Source organism: Musa acuminata, chromosome BXJ1-10 (genome assembly GCF_036884655.1).
Source record: "Musa acuminata AAA Group cultivar baxijiao chromosome BXJ1-10, Cavendish_Baxijiao_AAA, whole genome shotgun sequence".
Classification (NCBI taxonomy): Eukaryota; Viridiplantae; Streptophyta; class Magnoliopsida; order Zingiberales; family Musaceae; genus Musa; species Musa acuminata.
In genome coordinates this window covers 9528002-9546789 of record NC_088336.1, presented here as the reverse complement: position 1 = coordinate 9546789, position 18788 = coordinate 9528002, and positions in this window count along the sequence as shown.

Here is an 18788-nt window from a genome sequence, read left to right as displayed (position 1 = left end):
ATTATGATAACAATGGGGTGGTTCTAACTTATTAGAGAGATCATGACCTACGGAGATATAGTAGTAGAAAGAGTTCCATCCGAAGATAATATTATAGATCCACTAACAAAGCCATTGTCTTAGATTGTCTTTGAGCGTCACAAGAGTGGATCAAACACATAAGTGATTGGCTTTAGGTCAAGTAGGAGATTGCTAGTCGTATGTGTCCTACAAGCCAATCATGTGAGTGATGACATGTGTAACTTGACATGCAATCTTTTTACTTATTGTATTTTGGTATTTTATCACTTTATATTGACTATTGTATATATACATATATATATTGTGATGTCCTTGGATCTATTTAATGAGAATTAGATCGTGATAATATCACAATAATGAGATCGATTTACCTTTAAACACAGATCCTAAATAATCTCAATCATAGGTTACTCGAGAGAGACATCGAGATAATCGGACATATTGGTGTGTTATATACCCATCCACATGATGAATGCAACTAGTCTCATAGCTGCTCATGTGGGGACACTAGGGATACAATACATGTGCTCATTGGAGAATGAGTTCACTAATTGATCTGCTTACGTAATACTGGATGGTTGATGATGCCTTATTATCAGAGTGTGATTTTGTAGTCCCAATGGTGTATTTGGTTCTTAGACTTGAGACACCAAGGATGTCTTATATGAATGCTCAATTTTTTGATGCCGGACTTATAGGTTTGAATGTCTCATATCTAACATAGCGGGTCATCGGGAGTGGCAATCAACCTTACGAGGGCTATTGAGTATCGATCGAGGATCATCCACTCTTAGTGTGCCCTGTAAGTAAGGCAATTTGTAGTAAAGGTAAATTGCACAAATAGAAATGCAAACCAAATTTTATAGTGGTTTGGTCATCGTGACTTACATCTACTCTCGATTCCTCTTCTATTGAGAACACTAGCATCCACTAATGATCTTCCTACAAAGGGCAAAGATCAACTATCCTTTTACACTCTTTCTCCTTTTCACGGGTTTAGGAGACAACCCTTACAAGCCTCTCTTTCTTAGACCTCACTTCTCCCTTTAGATTGTCACGCCCCCCGCCAAATTGATAATATTAAAATTTAACAACAATCTATTCTAGGATCTAAACACATATTTGAGGACACTGAGAAAACATTCAAGTCACATCCATAATTCCATAATTCATAAGACCTATGTAGTTTAAAATTATATACCACATTACTTGATGAATCGTAAAATCTAAAACCAACTAACCAAGACAATAACCACCTCATAAATCCACAAGTATGGTATTCTAAACAATCACAAAAACTAATGTTTACCCCATATTCATATCATTACACAAATTTGTTAGGAATGAGTTGGCACTAAGAGGGGGGGGGTGAATTAGTGCAATGGATAAAATTATGTCAGTTCTGAAATTTTCGTACATTCGATGCAAACCGATATTGGAAATACTAAACTTTAAAAGCATATAGAAGAGTATAATGAAAAAGTAAATAAGTATGATAGTTTACAATTTAAAGTAAATTGCTGAAAAGAAATGCAAACCAGATTTTTATAGTAGTTCGATTGTCGTGACCTACATCCACTCCACCGATTCCTCTTCTATTAAGGCCACCAGCATCCACTAACAGCCTTCCTTCAATGGGCAAAGACCAATTATGCTTTTACACCCCTCTTATCCTTTTCATAGGTTTAGGAGATAACCGTTTACAACCCTCTTTTACAAGGTATCCCTCACACACCTCCCTTAGAACTCTCTCAAAGTTTTAGGAGGAAGGAACTCAACTTTCTAATAGGGTTTACAACTTTAGAATCATAAAGTTTTGCTCAATCTTTCTTGCTACTCTATGCAGGAATAGCTGGGGTATTTATAGACCCCAAATGACTTCAAAATTGGAGCCAAAAAAGATCTCATCTTGGGTTTCCCGAGTCCTAGCGGTACCACCACCTATGTTGGACGGTACCACCGCCTACTGCACTGACATTGGGTAGTACCACCGCCCAATCTAGCGGTACCACCACCTGACAGACTATCACCGGGCGGTACCACCGTCTGACAACCTTGGAGATCGAGTTTTTCGAGTTTTCCAACTCACAAGTGGTTCTATCGCTTGTTCTGGTGGTGCCACCGCCTAGCACAACATTTGGGTCATTGAATGGGCCTAACAATGAGCCTAAATCACACTCAATTTAAGCCCAATTGGCCCCTAATTGAATTGACCCAATTCCAACCCAATTATGTGCTAACTACACATTTTAAGGCATACACTAAGCTAACTAAGTCCGTAAGTCTAGGTTTCTTCCGGCGAGCTTCCGGTGAACTTCTGACGATCTCTCGGCAATGCTCCAGCAGACTCCCAGTAAGCACTTGGACTTTACAATGATCTTCTTAACAATTTCGATGAGCTTCTTTGGCAAGCTCCTAGACTTCTCAATCAATTTCGATAGAACTTCCAACGAATGTCCAAACTTCCGACGAACTCTCGAACTCCTAATAAAATCTTGTTCTTGACTCTAGGACTTTATTTTGCTTTATGCCTTGCTATCATAGTTAATCCTGCACACTTAAAACCTACTTCGATCTAGACAATTATTACAAAGCTTGAATCAAAGTTGTCTGACATGTCATTGGTTTATCGACGCTTCGTCTGATTCTTCGGCGCATTGTTCTCTCTTGCGACCTATTGCCCAATCGGCCAATTGACCTCCATATCTCCGATTTCCTTGGCACACTCTCTACTTTTCTTGGCTTCATGTCTGAATCCATGGCCCGAAGCCTTCTATCGATACGTCGACCGATCCTTCGGCTCGACATCCAATCTTCTGACATATTTTTCTCTAGCCCAACATGATTCTTCATACTTTAATTGTCTCTCCCTGATCAAAGCTTCTTATGTCACTCAAAATGTAGATCAAATCATAAACACTCTCAATTGGTTTCATCATCAAAATTCAAGATTCAATAATCTCCCCCTTTTTGATGATGACAACCAATTGATAATGGAGTTAACCTTAACTCCCCCTATCAATATGCTATATTGATAGAACTCTTAAATTCAAATTGTTTTCAAGTCAAAGAAATCATGTGATCATAAAATCATGCATAACATCATCACACTTCGCCTCTTTTATCATCAACAAAAAGGAGAAGTGCATTTAGCTAGTTTTTGTGATATGCAAGTTTTACAAAATACAAGCTAGCAAATTTTTTCATCATTAATTTTAAAGATATGCAAGATTGCATATTTGCTCCTTGAGATAGGCAAGATAGTAATTTTTTGTGATGTTCAAGATAGCGTGTCCTTTCTTCTCTTTTGAGAAGTGCAAGCTAGCAATTTTGCTTCTACTTGGGATGTCCAAGCTAGTAATTCTTGCTTCTCTTTTGAGTTAGGCAAGCTAGCAAGTTTTAGATATGCATGTTGAATCTCGGATTTTGATGATGAAGTCAATTGTAATTTGTTTGATCTAATCTATATGCTGAGAAAAGTGTGCAGAATTAACTATGATAGCAGTAAGACATACAATAGATGTGCCGGAGTCACGATAGAGATCACGTTGGGAGTTTGAGAGTTCGTTTGAAGTCCCGACGTTCGTCGGAAGTTTTGCCGGAACCAACCGAGAAGTCCAAGAGCATACTAAAGAAGCTCATCGAAACTCGCCAGGAAGATTGTCGTAAAGTCCAGGAGCTTGTCGGGAGTCCGCCGGAGCATTGCCGAGAGTTCATCGGATGTTCACTAGAAATACGCCGGAAGCTCGCCTAAAGAGCAACTGACGCACCGAAACAAGAAGTGCAGTAAACATATCTTAATTGTCATAGTTAAAGCATAAATTAAGTTAGGATTGGGAGGTAATCCCACTAACTTAATTAGGGGCCAATTGGGCCCTTAACATGGCTGAATTGGGCCGAATTAAACACCCAATTCATCCCCTGAATTCTTGGCCAACGGTGGCACCGCCTAGAAAGTAGTGCCCCAGGAAATCTGGGCGGTGGTTCCGCCGATAGTTATTGCTGCCGGTGGTGGTACCACCCCTGTTAGGCGGTAGTGCCGCCAGACCTTAGTCTCCGAGCTTTGTCAGGCGGTGATACCGCCAAATGTCAGGTGTCAGGCACTGGCACCACCCAGTAATGGCGGTGGTACCGCCAGAACCTTGAAAATCCGGGATTAAACACTTTTGATAAGACCCTAAAGTCTTATCGTCGCTCTGATACTAAATGATAAGACCCTAAGATCTTATCGTGGAAGAAAGGAGAGAAAAGGGAATGATAATGATCGCTTTGAGGGGATCGGCCTCCTTGATCGCTTCGAGGGGATCGGCCCTCCTTGATCGCTTCGAGGGGATCGACCTCCTAGGGTTTGTCCACTAAGTGGAATAACATTTCATTGATTGATTGATTCCCAAAAGAAAGGGTTACATCACTATTTATAGAGTTCCACCTAGAGTCCACCCGGACTTGGACTCTTGATAATAAATAAATATTAATTAAACCTCTACTTGACTCTAACTGAACTAAATAGACTCAATAAACAATTAAACTAAATAGACTCAATAAATATTATTTAAAAGCTCAGAAAAAGAGTCCTAACAATTCCTCCCTCTTCAAATCAGCCTTGTCCTTAAGGCTAAGCAACATCAATATCGGGGAGCTTCTCTTTCAGCACTTCAATCATAGGCTATCTATAATGCATCACAATCTGTTGATCAAGTAAGTATGGTCTCCACTTTTTGACAATGTAAGTAACATGTAAGTCTTTCAGTGTAGTAATCATTGCAAGAAACTCCTGACCTTTGCTATCATAAGTTAAAATTTGTCCATCAACGATCTTTACTTCGAATCTGTCACAGCCTTCAATGTGGTAAGCTAATCGGGCTGCAACTTTCCTGTCCATAAAATTATTAGTGCTGCATATATCAATCAAAATAGTGAAAAGCTGATGCTTCAATATCTTCATTAGTTTCCACACCTTCAAAATCGGAGTCCAACTCTTTTGCTTTCGGTTCCTCTCTAATTGGCTCAATCATCAGATGTTGCCCTTGTTTACATTGGTGCTCCGTACTCCACTTTTCATCATAGTGCAAAACCCTTGCTGATCTTTCCTTGCTAATTTTTTTCTAATGTAGATGTGCAAATGAGATCGCAGCTATCATAGTACGGGGTTGACAAGCCTTAACTTCACACTGGATCTTCGGATTAAGCCCTTCAATAAATGTATGTAGAAGTTATCGTTCCGACCAATCTCTAGCTTGATTTGATAATCTTTCAAACCTATTCTGATATTCTAACATTGTAGAAGTTTGATAAATTTTAGTGAACTGGCCATCAACATTCTCATATTCGGACGGGCCAAATCGAACAAGAAGCCCTCTTTTCAACTTCTCCCTTGAAGGAACTCCGTAAACAGTTTTATACTAATCGAACCATTAGAGTGCATCTCCATTGAGCTAGATTGAGGCTATTTCCACTTTGGATTCTTCTGGAGTTCTGTGAAAATGGAAAAAATTTTCTGCCCTAGAGATCCAACTGGTCAGATATCCATCTTTCCATCTCGGAAATTCCACCTTCATGTGTAAATAGTTTGTGTCACAATTTTGGGGCCTTTTTTCTATATTTTCAGATATGTGCAACGTAGAACTTGAGCTCCTATCTTGTTTATGTTAGTCATAGGTGCCTAGCAAGCCAATCACGTGAGTGATGGCACGTGTGACTTGATACAGAATCTTTTTGCTTATTATATTTTGGCATATATCTGTTTATAACTATTGCATATATGCATATATATTGTGATGTCCTTGGATTTGTGCAATGGGAATCGGATCGTGATGAGATCACGATAATGAGATCGATTCACCTTCAAACACAGATCCTAAATAATCCCGGCCACAGGTTACTCGAGAGGGACATCGTGATAACCGGACAGACTGGTGTGCTGTATACCCGTCCATATGATGGATGCAACTAGTCTCATAGTTGCTCGTATAGGGACACTAGGGATACAGTACAGGTGCTCATTGGAGAATGAGTTCATTGATTGATCCGCTTACGGAATGCTAGATGGTTGATGATGCCTTATTGTGAAACAACGATTCCATAGTCCTAGTGGTATATTTGGTCCTTAGACTTGAGACACCAAGGATGTCTTGTATGAGTGCTCCACGCTTTGATACCAGACTTATAGGTTTGGCTGTCCCAGATCTAGTACAATTGGTCATTGGGAGTGGTAGTCGACCTTACGAGGGCTATTGAGTGTCGATAGAGGATCATCCACTCTCGACGTTATGAGAGGAATATCCCATATGTTCTTGCTCAGAAAAATCCCTGGCTAGGGTCATTCGAGTTGAGAGAGAAAGAGTTCTCCGGGAGAATCCATTAGAGCGAGACTCGAGTAGAAACCGTATGGGTCTGATAGCACCATGCTCGATATATTGTCTCTGGGATATTAGATGGATGAGGGATTATAAGTACACGGTAAATGAGGATAAACAGGTCCAATGGATTGGATTCCCCTGTATCATCTGGGGACTATGGCGTAGTGGCCTAGTACGTCTATAGTCGATGAGTCGAGTGAATTATTACAAAGATAATAATTCATTGAGTTAGAAGGAGTTCTAACAGATTTGACTCACGGCCAGCTCGATATTGGGCCTAGAGGGTCACACGCATATGGTAGGCATTGCGATGAGTAGAGGTTCGGATATGAGATATCCAAAAGAGCCCTTGTCTTATTAGATATCCAATAAGCCCCTAAATTATTGGATCCCATGGACGAGATCCAATAATAGCCCATGAGAGATTATTGGATAGAGATCCACTAATCTAAAAGGCTTGGGCTATTGGATGTAGATCCAATACCCACTAGGCGAGGATCCATTAGGGTTTGACAGGGGACCTCTATAAATAGGAGGGATTCAGAGCCTCATAGGCTAGAACTTTTGCTTGCCTCTTCTATTCTCCTCCCCCTCTCTACCTCAGAGCAAGCCTGGAGTTTTGAGGAGCGTCATTGCAGCTCTGCTGCGTGGATCACCGCTAGAGAGGAGGACGCTTGACCTCCTTCTCCCTCTCCTAAGGATCTGCAAGGAAACAGGGATATACGATCTCCCTAGGTAACACAATCTGTTCAATACGCAGTTTTCAGTTTTACGGATTTGGCGCACCAATCTTCGCACGACGATGAACATCTCTTTGGGAATCGGGGATTTTGTTTTCTTGTTCTTCCTCTACACATGTGATGTCGCCCCCAAGATTTCCCAATGATGGTATCACAGCCAGATTGCTCGTGCGAATGATTGGTTTTGAACTGCATGTGTTGTGTTTAGGAAAAACTTTTGACGTCAAAATCGTTGACGCTAAAGCGAGAAAGGGCAGCAACAATTGCTGCCCTTGATCTGCGTGTGTGCAGCGCAGCCGCAAGCAGGCAGCATAGGGGCTGCGTCTGCAGCCGACCGAAGGCCTGCTTGCAGCAAGTTACGTCCGGCGGGGCTGGCAGCCCGTAGGCAGAGGCGCCTGCGGCCGCTTCTCCCGCGGGGTGAGGCGCCGCAGGGCAGCGGCGCCTACCGCCGCTGCTCCCGCAGGCGAAACCCCCCCATAGGGGCGGCCGCCTGGTGGGACAGCACCGCTTGCGGGCGTTGCCCCGCGGGCAGAACTGCCCGCGGAGGCGGTGGCACCTATAGGGGTGCCAACCTACAGGGGCAGCACCGCCTGCGGGCGTTGCCCCGCCGGCAGAACCGGCCACGGGGGCACCCACCTACAGGGGCAACGCCGCTAGCGGGCGTGCCGCGTGCCGCGTGCAAGCGAGGGCAGCGCCCTCGCCCCGCTGCACAGGCCGCCGCTAGCAAGGTGGCGGTGGCAACAGTAGCAAAGGGGAGTAGGGCATTAGGGTTTTTTGGACAAAAGATAATTTTGCCCCTCGAAATTTGAGAAATTCTAGTTTCTATCTTTTATCTAAATTACAAAAATACCCCTATGAACTCAGAAATTTCCTATATGTCCCTGATTTCATAAAATACTAATTAATTAAAAGGTTTAGTTGATTATTATTTTTTATCATTATCTAGGAGTCCTACATTATGATGATTATTTATACATGTGATGTATGATGTGTGGACGGATGATCATGGACCGCATGATGTGTGTACTTGTGATTATTATTATTGAGGTCTGTGAGCCTCCATTATATTTCTTGTTTATTGTCGGGCCTGCGTGCCTATGATTAAGTTGTAATCACATGAGGAGGCGCAGCGGGAGCGTGGATGTGATAACGGGATGCACGAGATGGACGATCGCGATGCATGAAGATGCGTCAAGATGTCGATGGAACCAACGAGGATGAGATGGACGATCACAAGGCATGGAGATGCACCGTTGCACACATAGATCTTGATGTGAGTGATTAGGCCTACTGGCTCGGGCCTAATCACATTAGGTTGTGGTCCATGATCATCTGGTGTGATTGCTTCTACACATACTAGATATATATATATATATATTTGCATGCGATGTAGATATATATTAAATATGTATATGTGTCACTTGTCATATTAGGAGACCAAATCATAGAAACATCTCTCTCGATAATATTAAGTCGGTAAACGTGAGGCAATTAGATTGACCCACGTGGCTTTCCATCGTTATAAATAGGAACCGATTCCCGGTGTAGGTTGAGTTGGTCAAGTCCCTCGAAACTCACCTATATCGCGATTCGCTATCTTGCTTACGATATAGAGATGTCACCGGTGACCTGAGGGCATGGTATGCTTGGTCGAATCCCTCGAGGGTATATCATCAAATCAGACTCATCTTGTAACGAAGGTGTTGACTTAACCGAGCATCATGGTTGGTCAAGTCCCTCGAGACCATGGTGATTCAGAGGCCGAATAGGATGGGAATCACAAGGAGTTGTGATCGGCAAGAGTTGCCTACCTTTTAGGCTTAGTGTGATTGGTCGAGTCCCTCGAGGTTACATTAAGACGCTGATTGGATCCTGATCCCCATTAGAAGTCTACCGGAGACTTCCGTTTCACGTGCTGAGGGTGTCGCGTGACTCGTTAGTAAAATAGTGGGAGCATATTAAGATAGAAGTCCATATCTTGATAGTTTATTTTTTACAAAATCTGCATGTTATTCATTTCTGCTGCATCTTTATTTTTTGAAAAATGTCGCTTTTAAATCCCTTACGTGGCATACTTGATGTCAACCGCCTCACTGGTCCAAATTATACGGATTGGCTCCATAACTTGAGAATTGTTCTCACGGCGGAGAAAATCGTGTACGTCCTTGATACAGTGATGCCTGCGCCCGAAGAAGGGGCAAGCGAGGATAAGATCACTCGCTACGTGAAGTACATTGATGACTCCACTCTTGCTCAGTGCTATATGTTGGGCTCTATGACTCCTGAGTTACAGAGACAACATGAAAAGATGGATGCCAGATCCATTTCCTACATGTCGGTAAATTGTTTGAGGAACAGGGAAGGACTCAGCGATATGAGATATCCAAGAGCCTCTTCCGCACTAGGATGACTGAGGGGACACCGGTTCACAACCATGTCCTAAAGATGATTGAGTGGATAGAGAAACTCACAGGTCTAGGAATGGTTCTAGAGGATAACTTGTGTGTGGACATTGTGCTTTAGTCCCTACCAGATTCCTTTTCACAGTTCATAATGAATTTTAATATAAACAAGCTTGAGGTGACTCTCCCCGAGCTCCTCAATATGTTGAGGGAGGCAGAGAGTACTATTAAGAAAGAGAAGCCAGTTCTCTACACTGGTGAGACTAGAAGGAAAAGGAAAGCAAAAAGGTCCCTTAAGAAGGGAAAGGGCAAGGGCAAACCAAGTAAAGCAAAGGTTGCTAAGAAAGACCCAGCAAAGGACAAAGGCTAGTGCTTCCACTATGGTAAAGATGGGCACTAGAAGAGGAACTACAAAGAGTACCTTGCAGAGAGGGCGAAATAGAAGCTTGGAGAAGCTTCAGGTACATTCATGATCAATCTCCAATTGTCAGATTTTTGTGATAGTGCATTGGTATTGGATACTAGTATTGCTTATCATATCTGCAATTTATTGTAAATTCTAGCAAAGCCGAGGGGAGATTGGCGAGAGGAATATTGCATAAAGGTTTGTTTATGCTAGACACTACTCTACATATCATGAATGTAAATGTGTCCAAGAGGAAACGAGATGAGATGAACAGTGCATACCTATGGCACTGTAGGCTAGGTCACATCCATGAAAGAAGGATTCAAAAGTTGCTAAATGATGGATATCTAGATCCATTCGACTATGTGTCATATGCAACTTGTGAGCCTTGCATTCGTGAAAAATTGACCAACTCTCCTTTTAGTGGAATTGGAGAGAGAGCCACTGAGTTGTTGGAACTCATACATAGTGATGTATGTGGACCCATGTCAACTCATGCCATTGGTGATTACTCCTACTTTATTACATTTACTGATGATTTCTCAAGGTATGGATATGTGTACTTAATGAAGTGCAAGTCCAAGGCCTTTGAGAAATTTAGAGAGTATAAGAATGAGGTGGAGAACTAGATTGGAGAGAGTATCAAAACTCATCGATTAGATTGAGGAGGTGAGTACTTAAGTACAGAGTTTACTCAGTTCCTCAAGAACCATGGGATATTATCCCAATGGACACCTCCTTATACACCTCAGCTCAATGGTGTCTCTAAAAGGAGAAATCATACGCTATTAGACATGGTACGGTCCATGATGAGTTTCGCTGATCTACCCATCTTATTCTAGGGACATGTCCTAGAGACCGCAGCTTACCTTTTGAACAGAGTTCCAACTAAGTCGGTAGTGTCTACACCATATGAGATATGGAAAGGGAAGAAGCCTGATCTTAATGTTGTTAAGATTTGGGGCTGCCCTGCCCATGTTAAAAGACACAACCCCAATAAGTTAGAATCAAGGACAGAGTGATGCAAATTTGTAGGATACCCCAAGAAAACTTGTGAGTATTATTTTTATCATCTTGAGGACCAAAAGGTCTTTGTAGCTAAGAGAGCAGTGTTCCTTGAGAAGGAACACATTCTTGGCGGAGATAGTGGGAGAACGATAGAGTTGAGCGAGGTTGGAGAACCAAGCTCAAGCACCACTCTACAGCCCGAGTCTGTTCAGGTACCTAATACACAAGTTTCAACTTTACGTAGGTCTGATAGAGTATCTCATCCTCTTATTAGAGGAGAGGATGTTGAGGATATTGATCCTCAGACCTACGAGGAGGCTATTATGAGTATAGACTCCGGGAAGTGGCAAGAAGCCATGAATTCTGAGATGGATTCTATGTACTCCAATAAGGTTTGGAACCTAGTTGATGCGCCAGAAGGTATTGTACCCATCGGTTGCAAGTGGATCTTTAAAAAAAAGATCAGAGTAGATAGAAAGGTAGAGACCTATAAAGCAAGGCTAAAATCCATCAGAATTCTATTGGTTATTGCAGCACACTATGATTATGAGATCTGACAGATGGATGTGAAAACCGCATTCCTCAATGGGAACCTCAAGGAGGAGGTATATATGATGCAACCTGAGGGATTCGTGTCCAAGAACTACCCAGATAAGGTGTGTAGGTTGCTTAGATCCATTTATGGACTAAAGTAAGCTTCCCGAAGTTGGAACATAAGATTTGATGAGGCAATCAAATCTTATGACTTCGTTAAGAACGAAGATGAGCCTTGTGTGTATAGGAAGGTAAGTGGGAGTGCTATCACCTTTTTGGTGTTATATGTGGATGATATCCTGATCATTGGGAATGACGTAGGAATGCTATCCACAGTAAAGGGTTGGTTATCTAGACACTTCTCCATGAAGGACTTAGGGGAAGCATCCTATATCTTGGGGATTAGAATCTATAGAGATAGATCCAAGAGGATGCTTGGCTTGTCCCAGTCCAGGTACATAGAAACTATTGTCAAATGGTTTGGCATGAAAAATTCCAAGAGAGGTCTCATACCGATGAGATATGGAATATCACTTTCTATGAGTATGTCCCCAAAGACTCCAAAAGAAAGGGCGAAAATGGATATGATACCTTATGCCTCAGCAATAGGGTCTATCATGTATGCCATACTATGTACTAGGCCTGATATAGCGCATGCTCTGAGTGTCATGAGCAGGTATTAGGCGGATCCAGGCTTGGAGCACTGGAAAGCAGTAAAGTGTATCCTTAAGTACTTGAGAAGGACTAAGGATCTTTTACTAGTATATGGAGGTAGTAGCATTAAGGTTGAAGGCTACACAGACTCAAGTTTTCAGTCTGATGTCGATGATAGCAAGTCGAATTCAGGGTATGTGTACACCTTAAATGGAGGAGCAGTGTGCTGGAAGAGTTCCAAGCAAGATACTACTGTTGACTCGACCACAGAGGCGGAGTATATTGCTGCATCAGATGCAGCAAAGGAGGGAGTCTGTTTGAAGATGTTCATCACAGATTTGGGAGTCGTTTCGGATAGCGAGAAGTCGACTTCCTTATATTGCGACAACTTTGGGGCGATTACTCAAATAAGGGAACCCGGGTCTCATCAGAAGTGTTCTAAGGAGGTTCCAGCTTATTAGAGAGATCGTAACCCGAGGAGATGTAGTAGTGGAAAGAGTTCCATCCGAAGATAACATTGCAGATCCACTGACAAAGCCGTTGTCTCAGATTGTCTTTGAGCGTCACATGGGTCTGATGAGGATCAGACATATAGGTGATTGGCTTTAGGTCAAGTGGGAGATTACTAGTCATAGGTGCCCAGCAAGCCAATCACGTGAGTGATGGCACGTGTGACTTGATACAAAATCATTTTTGCTTATTATATTTTGGCATATATCACTTTATAACTATTCCATATGTGCATATATATATTGTGATGTCCTTGGATTTGTGCAATGAGAATCGGATCGTGATGAGATCACTATAATAAGATCGATTCACCTTTAAACGCATATCCTAAATAATCCCGGTCATAGGTTACTTGAGAGGGACATCGTGATAACTGGACAGACTGGTGTGCTATATACCCGTCCATATGATAGATGCAGCTGGTCTCATAGCTGCTCGTGTAGGGACACTAGGGATACAGTACAGGTGCTCATTGGAGAATGAGTTCACTGATTGATCCGCTTACGGAATGATGGATGGTTGATGATGCGTTATTGTCAGACAGTGATTTCGTAGTCCTAGTGGTATATCTGGTCCTTAGACTTGAGACACCAAGGATGTCCTGTATGAGTGCTCCACTCTTTGATACCAGACTTATAGGTTTGGCTGTCCCAGATCTAGTACAACTGGTCATTGGGAGTGGTAGTTGACCTTACGAGGGCTATTTAGTGTCGATAGAGGATCATCTACTCTCGGCGTCATGAGAGAAATATCCCATGTGTTCTTGCTTAAACAAATCGCTGGCCAGGGTCATTCGGGTTGAGAGAGAAAGAGTTCTCCGGGAGAATCTGATTAGAGCGAGACTCGAGTAGAAACCGTATGGGTCTGACAGCACCATGCTCGATATACGGTCTCTGGGATATTAGATGGATGAGGGACTATAGGTACACGGTAACTGAGGATAGACAGGTCCAATGGATTGGATTCCCCTGTATCGTCTGGGGACTACGACGTAGTGGCCTAGTACGTCCGTAGTCGATGAGTCAAGTGAATTATTATAGAGATAATAATTCACTGAGTTAGAAGGAGTTCTGATAGGTATTACTCACGGCCAGCTCAATATTGGGCCTAGAGGGTCACACACATATGGTAGGCATTGCGATGAGTAGATGTTCGGATATGAGATATCCGACGGAGCCCTTGTCTTATTTGATGCAGATCCAATACCCACTAGGGGAGGACCCATTAGGGTTTGACAGGGGACCTCTATAAATAGGAGGGATTCAGAGCCTCATAGGCTAGAGCCTTTGCTTGCCTCTCCTATTCTCCTCCCCTTCTCCACCTCAGAGCAGGCCTGGAGTTTTGAGGAGCATCGTTGCAGCCCTACTGTGTGGATCACCGCTAGAGAGGAGGACGCTTGACCTCCTTCACCCTCTCCTAAGGATCTGTAAGGAAACAGGGATATACGATCTCCCTAGGTAACATAATCTACTCTATACGCAGTTTTAAGTTTCGCGGATTTTAGGCACCAATCTTCGCTCGACGACGAACATCTCTTTGGGAATCGGGGATTTTGTTTTCTTGTTCTTCCGCTGCGCATGTGTTGTCGCCCCCAAGATTTCCCAACAAGAGCGAGGTCACTCTCATTTTGGTTTGAAACCCAAGTGAGAATTGACAACCAAGAGGGTCACTCAATCACACATCCACCCATGTTCAATGGGACGGATTACACCTATTGGAAAACTATAATGAGAATTTTTATAATTTCTATGGATTTTGATTTATGGATCATTATGGAAAATGGCTTTCAAAAGTCTTCTCTTCCAATGAACAATTGTAATGAGTTGGAGAAGAAGACTTTCTCTTTAAATGCCAAGGCTATGAATGTCTTGTTTTGTGCTTTAGATAAAAATGAGTTCAATCGAATGTCTATTTGTGAAATGGCTTTTGATATTTGGCACACACTCGAAATCACTTACGAAGGCACTAGTAGAGTAAAGGAGTCCAAATAAATCTTTTAATCCATGCTTATGAATTGTTTTGGACGAAACCAAGTGAGACCATTGGAGACATGTACACCTAATTTACGGATGTCATCAATGGTCTAAAAGCGCTTGGTAAGTGTTTTTCGAACTTTGAACTCGTTAATAAAAATTGAGATCCCTTCCAAAGAGTTGGGACCCTAAAGTAACGATCATTGAAGAGGCCAAAGATTTGAATAACTTTCCTCTCGAAGAACTTAACGGGTCTTTAATTATTTATGAGATGACTTGCAACGCGCATGAAGAGCTTGAGAACAACCTTCCAAAGAACATAAAAGATATGACACTAAGAACTTATGAAGATAACTTGAAAGGAAGTTCAAGTTGTTAGGATCGGAGCGACACTAAGAGGGGGGGGGGGTGAATTAGTGCAGCGGAGTAAAACGTTGGTTTCGACAAATCTTTCATACAATAAAAATCGAACTTGAAAAGCTTAACTTGAACGCGTATTCGTAAAGGTGTGCAGCAAAGGTAATGAGGAAATAAAGCACGTAAGAAGGTTTGCAGTAATGTAAATAGCAATAAGAAAATGAAAACTAGAGATCACGCCAATTTTAAAGTGGTTCGGTCAAATGACCTACATCCACTTGCGAGGCCCTCTTCGATGAGGCTCCCACCTTCCACTAGCAAATCTCTTGAGGGGGAAGGACAAATACCCCTCTTATAACCTTTTACAAGCGGTTCACACTCTTACAAATTTTCAGCAAGAAAGAAGGAGGTGAACACTCTAGCAAATTGAAAACAAGACTTGCTAAGACTTTTCTAAGACCTTTTTCTCAATCCATTGCTTCTCAAAAAGTTGTTATCTCAGCTGAGAATTGAGGGGTATTTATAGGCCTCAAGAGTATTCAAATTTGGGCTCCAAAATTTGAATTCTTTTTGGTTCCCGATACTGGTGGTGCCACCTCCTATCAGTGTTTGACACTGACAATGTACTAGCGGTGCCACCGCCCAGCCAAGCGGTGCCACCGCTTGGCTCTCAGGTGCTGGGCGGTGCCACCGCCCAGCCAAGCGATGCCACCGCTTGGTTCTCGGGTTCTAGGCGGTGCCACCACCTAATCTGGCGGTGCCACCGCCTACACTATTTTAGCTCACTGGTTGGGCTCCAAACTTAGCCCAAACCAGTCCGAACTCGGGCCCAATTGGCCCCTACTTGAGTTATAGGATTAACACCTAATCCTAACCCTAATTAATGTGCTAACTATAAATTTAAAGACATTTTCTAAGCTATTACAAAGTCCGCAAGTCAAGACTTTTTCTAGCGAGCTTCCGACGAACTTCCGACGGTCTTCCGACAAACTCTCGAAAACCATTCTATGAACTCCTAGCAAGCTCCTAGACTTCACAATTTGATCTTGGCGAGTTCCAATGAGCTTCTTCGGCAAGCTCTGATATTTCTCGGCGAGCTCCGCGAACTTCCAACGAACCTTCCGGCGAGCTTCTGAAAAATCCTTCGGCAAGCTCCCTACTCATTCTCGGCTAGTTCGGGCAGCATTCCCGACGAACCTTCGGAGTTTCATCGAACTCTCGAACTCACAACAAATCCTTCGCGCTTGACTCTGACACTTTGTTTTGCTTTATGTCTTCGTCGTTATCATAGTTAATCCTGCACACAAGCCAAAACTCTATTCCGATCTAGACAATTATTACAAAGCGAATTGACATTCTGTTGCCCGGCACGTCGTTGGTTGGCGCTTCGTCCGATTCTTCGGTGCATCGTCCTCTCTTGCGGCTTGTTGCCCAATCGACGGTTGACCTCCGCAACCCCGATATCCTTGGCGTAATTCCGCTCTTGGCCCGATGCCCGACGTCCGAAGCCTTCTGCCATCTAATATCCTAACGTGATCTCCTCCGGTGCAATGTCAATTCCTCCTGCGTTAACTATCTAATCCTGATCGAGTAGACCTACATAACTCAAAATGCAGTTAAACATCTAAACACAATCAATTAGTTTCATCATCAAAATCCGAGATTCAACAATCTCCCCCTTTTTGATGATGACAACTAATTGATGACTAACGGAGTTAACCTTAACTTCCCGGAGTTTAACCAAACTCCCCCTATCAATATGCCATTGATAGAACACTTGGATTATCCCAAATCCAAGTAACATTCATCACATGTTATGAAAAACATTTAAACCATCATGCAAATATATATAAAATATTCAATTCAATGCATAAAGTCATCAATATACTTCTCCCCATATGTCATCAACAAAAAGGAGAAGTAGCTCTAGCTATTTTAAAAGATATTCAAGTTTTTGTAACATGAAGCTAGATTTTCATCACAACATATAAGCACAAAAGCATAGTAAGATTCTTAAGTTCAATCATGGCAATTCAACACTTGCTTCTTGTGCAAGATTGCACTTTGCTTTTCTTTGCATGTTCTAACTAGCAAAAGCTTTCTCCCCTTTGTTTTTGTCGAAAAGAAGGGAAGAGTACAAGCTAGCCAGCATTTGCCTTAAGCTAGCAATCTTTCTCCCCCTATGTCATTGCCGAAAAGAAGAAGAGGAACCAATGATTTAGACTTTTACATAAATTATGAATTTGCATCAATCAATATTTCAATCATCACATGATATATACAAGACAAAAATGCAAAGAAATCATGTCATGAAAGACATCAATTGTTAAACATGATATGATAATAGTCTCAAAATTTTCAATTTGCAATACATGTGATACATTGCAATACTAAAAAATTTAATGCGATGCTTTTAAGAATATCAACCTATTTTTGATACAAAGCATGGCAAGAGCAATTATATTGCAAGTTTTCTAAGTTTTGCATTATTTGCTTCTTTCGAGATAGCAATTCTTTGCTTCTCTATAAGCTAGCAACTTTTACGATATGCAAGTTTTACTACATACAAGCTAGCAAATTTAAAGATGTGCAAGTTGGCATATTTGCTTTTCTTAGCAATGTGCATGATAGTATTTCTTTGTAATGTTCAAGATAGCAAATTGTACATCATGCTAGCTAGCATATTAAAGATGTTCAAGAAAGTCAGCTCTTTCTTCTCTTTTGAGAAGTGTCATTTTTGCTTCCTTAGCAAAATACCAAACTAGCAAGGGACCATGTTTTACATTAGGCAAGCAAACAATTTGGCAAGTGTTACATTTGTATCTTTTCTTTAGATGTGCAAGAAAGTAAGCAAGTTTTTGTATTTTCTTGACTTGTGCAAGGTAGCTAATTTATCTTTGAAATTACCCTTTACATCAATTCAAGATAGCACATTAGCAACTCTTTCTCTCCCTTTGTCATTGGCAAAAAGAAAGGAAGATTCAAGTCATGAATATCAAAATAATAATTTTATCATGAATATTTCATCATTGTGTGCATAATTATTGTACATTAAAGTATTGCATACATAATACCAAATCATCATATATATTTTTAAAACATATAAACTCATCATTATATGCATGATTCCAAATCATCATTCATATTATTTCAATCATTGTTTCAATAATCACTATAACTCATCATGCACAAAATGTAAAATGATCTAACATGATACAAACATTTATTTTCAAAATATTTATCACTATTTTCATGTATGATAATAAAGTATTCATGATACACATTATATGCATATATCATCACAATAAAAAGCAATTGCATGCATAATTTCAAATCATAAATGTTTCAAATCATGATGGTATTAACTTGTCAAATTTCATCCTACCATTCATGATCATAACTTTTCATTTGTATGCATCAAAATAATATCAAGAGTATTTCATGCATAATTTTATATCACCACATAAGGAATATCAAGAAGAAAGTAATTGGGTGATGCGATAAACATTTCATGAATACAAGGAATTGCATAAAAATCATATCATGAAATATTAGAACATGTGAATACCAAAAGACATGATTTCTTTTTGAAAAACCTACTCATAAATAATCAAAAGAAAATCTTAAGAGATCGATTAATGAAAAAATCTTGATTCATAATAAATCTTAATTTGTAAATATCACGGAATCAAGATCATGAATTTGGATAAAACTCATTTAAATTCAAATTGTCCAAATTATCAAAATCTCAACATTTCTTTCAAGAGATTCAAAATGGCATAAATAAGTTTATTGGTCTCTTAGGTGGAAATCAATAAGATAGA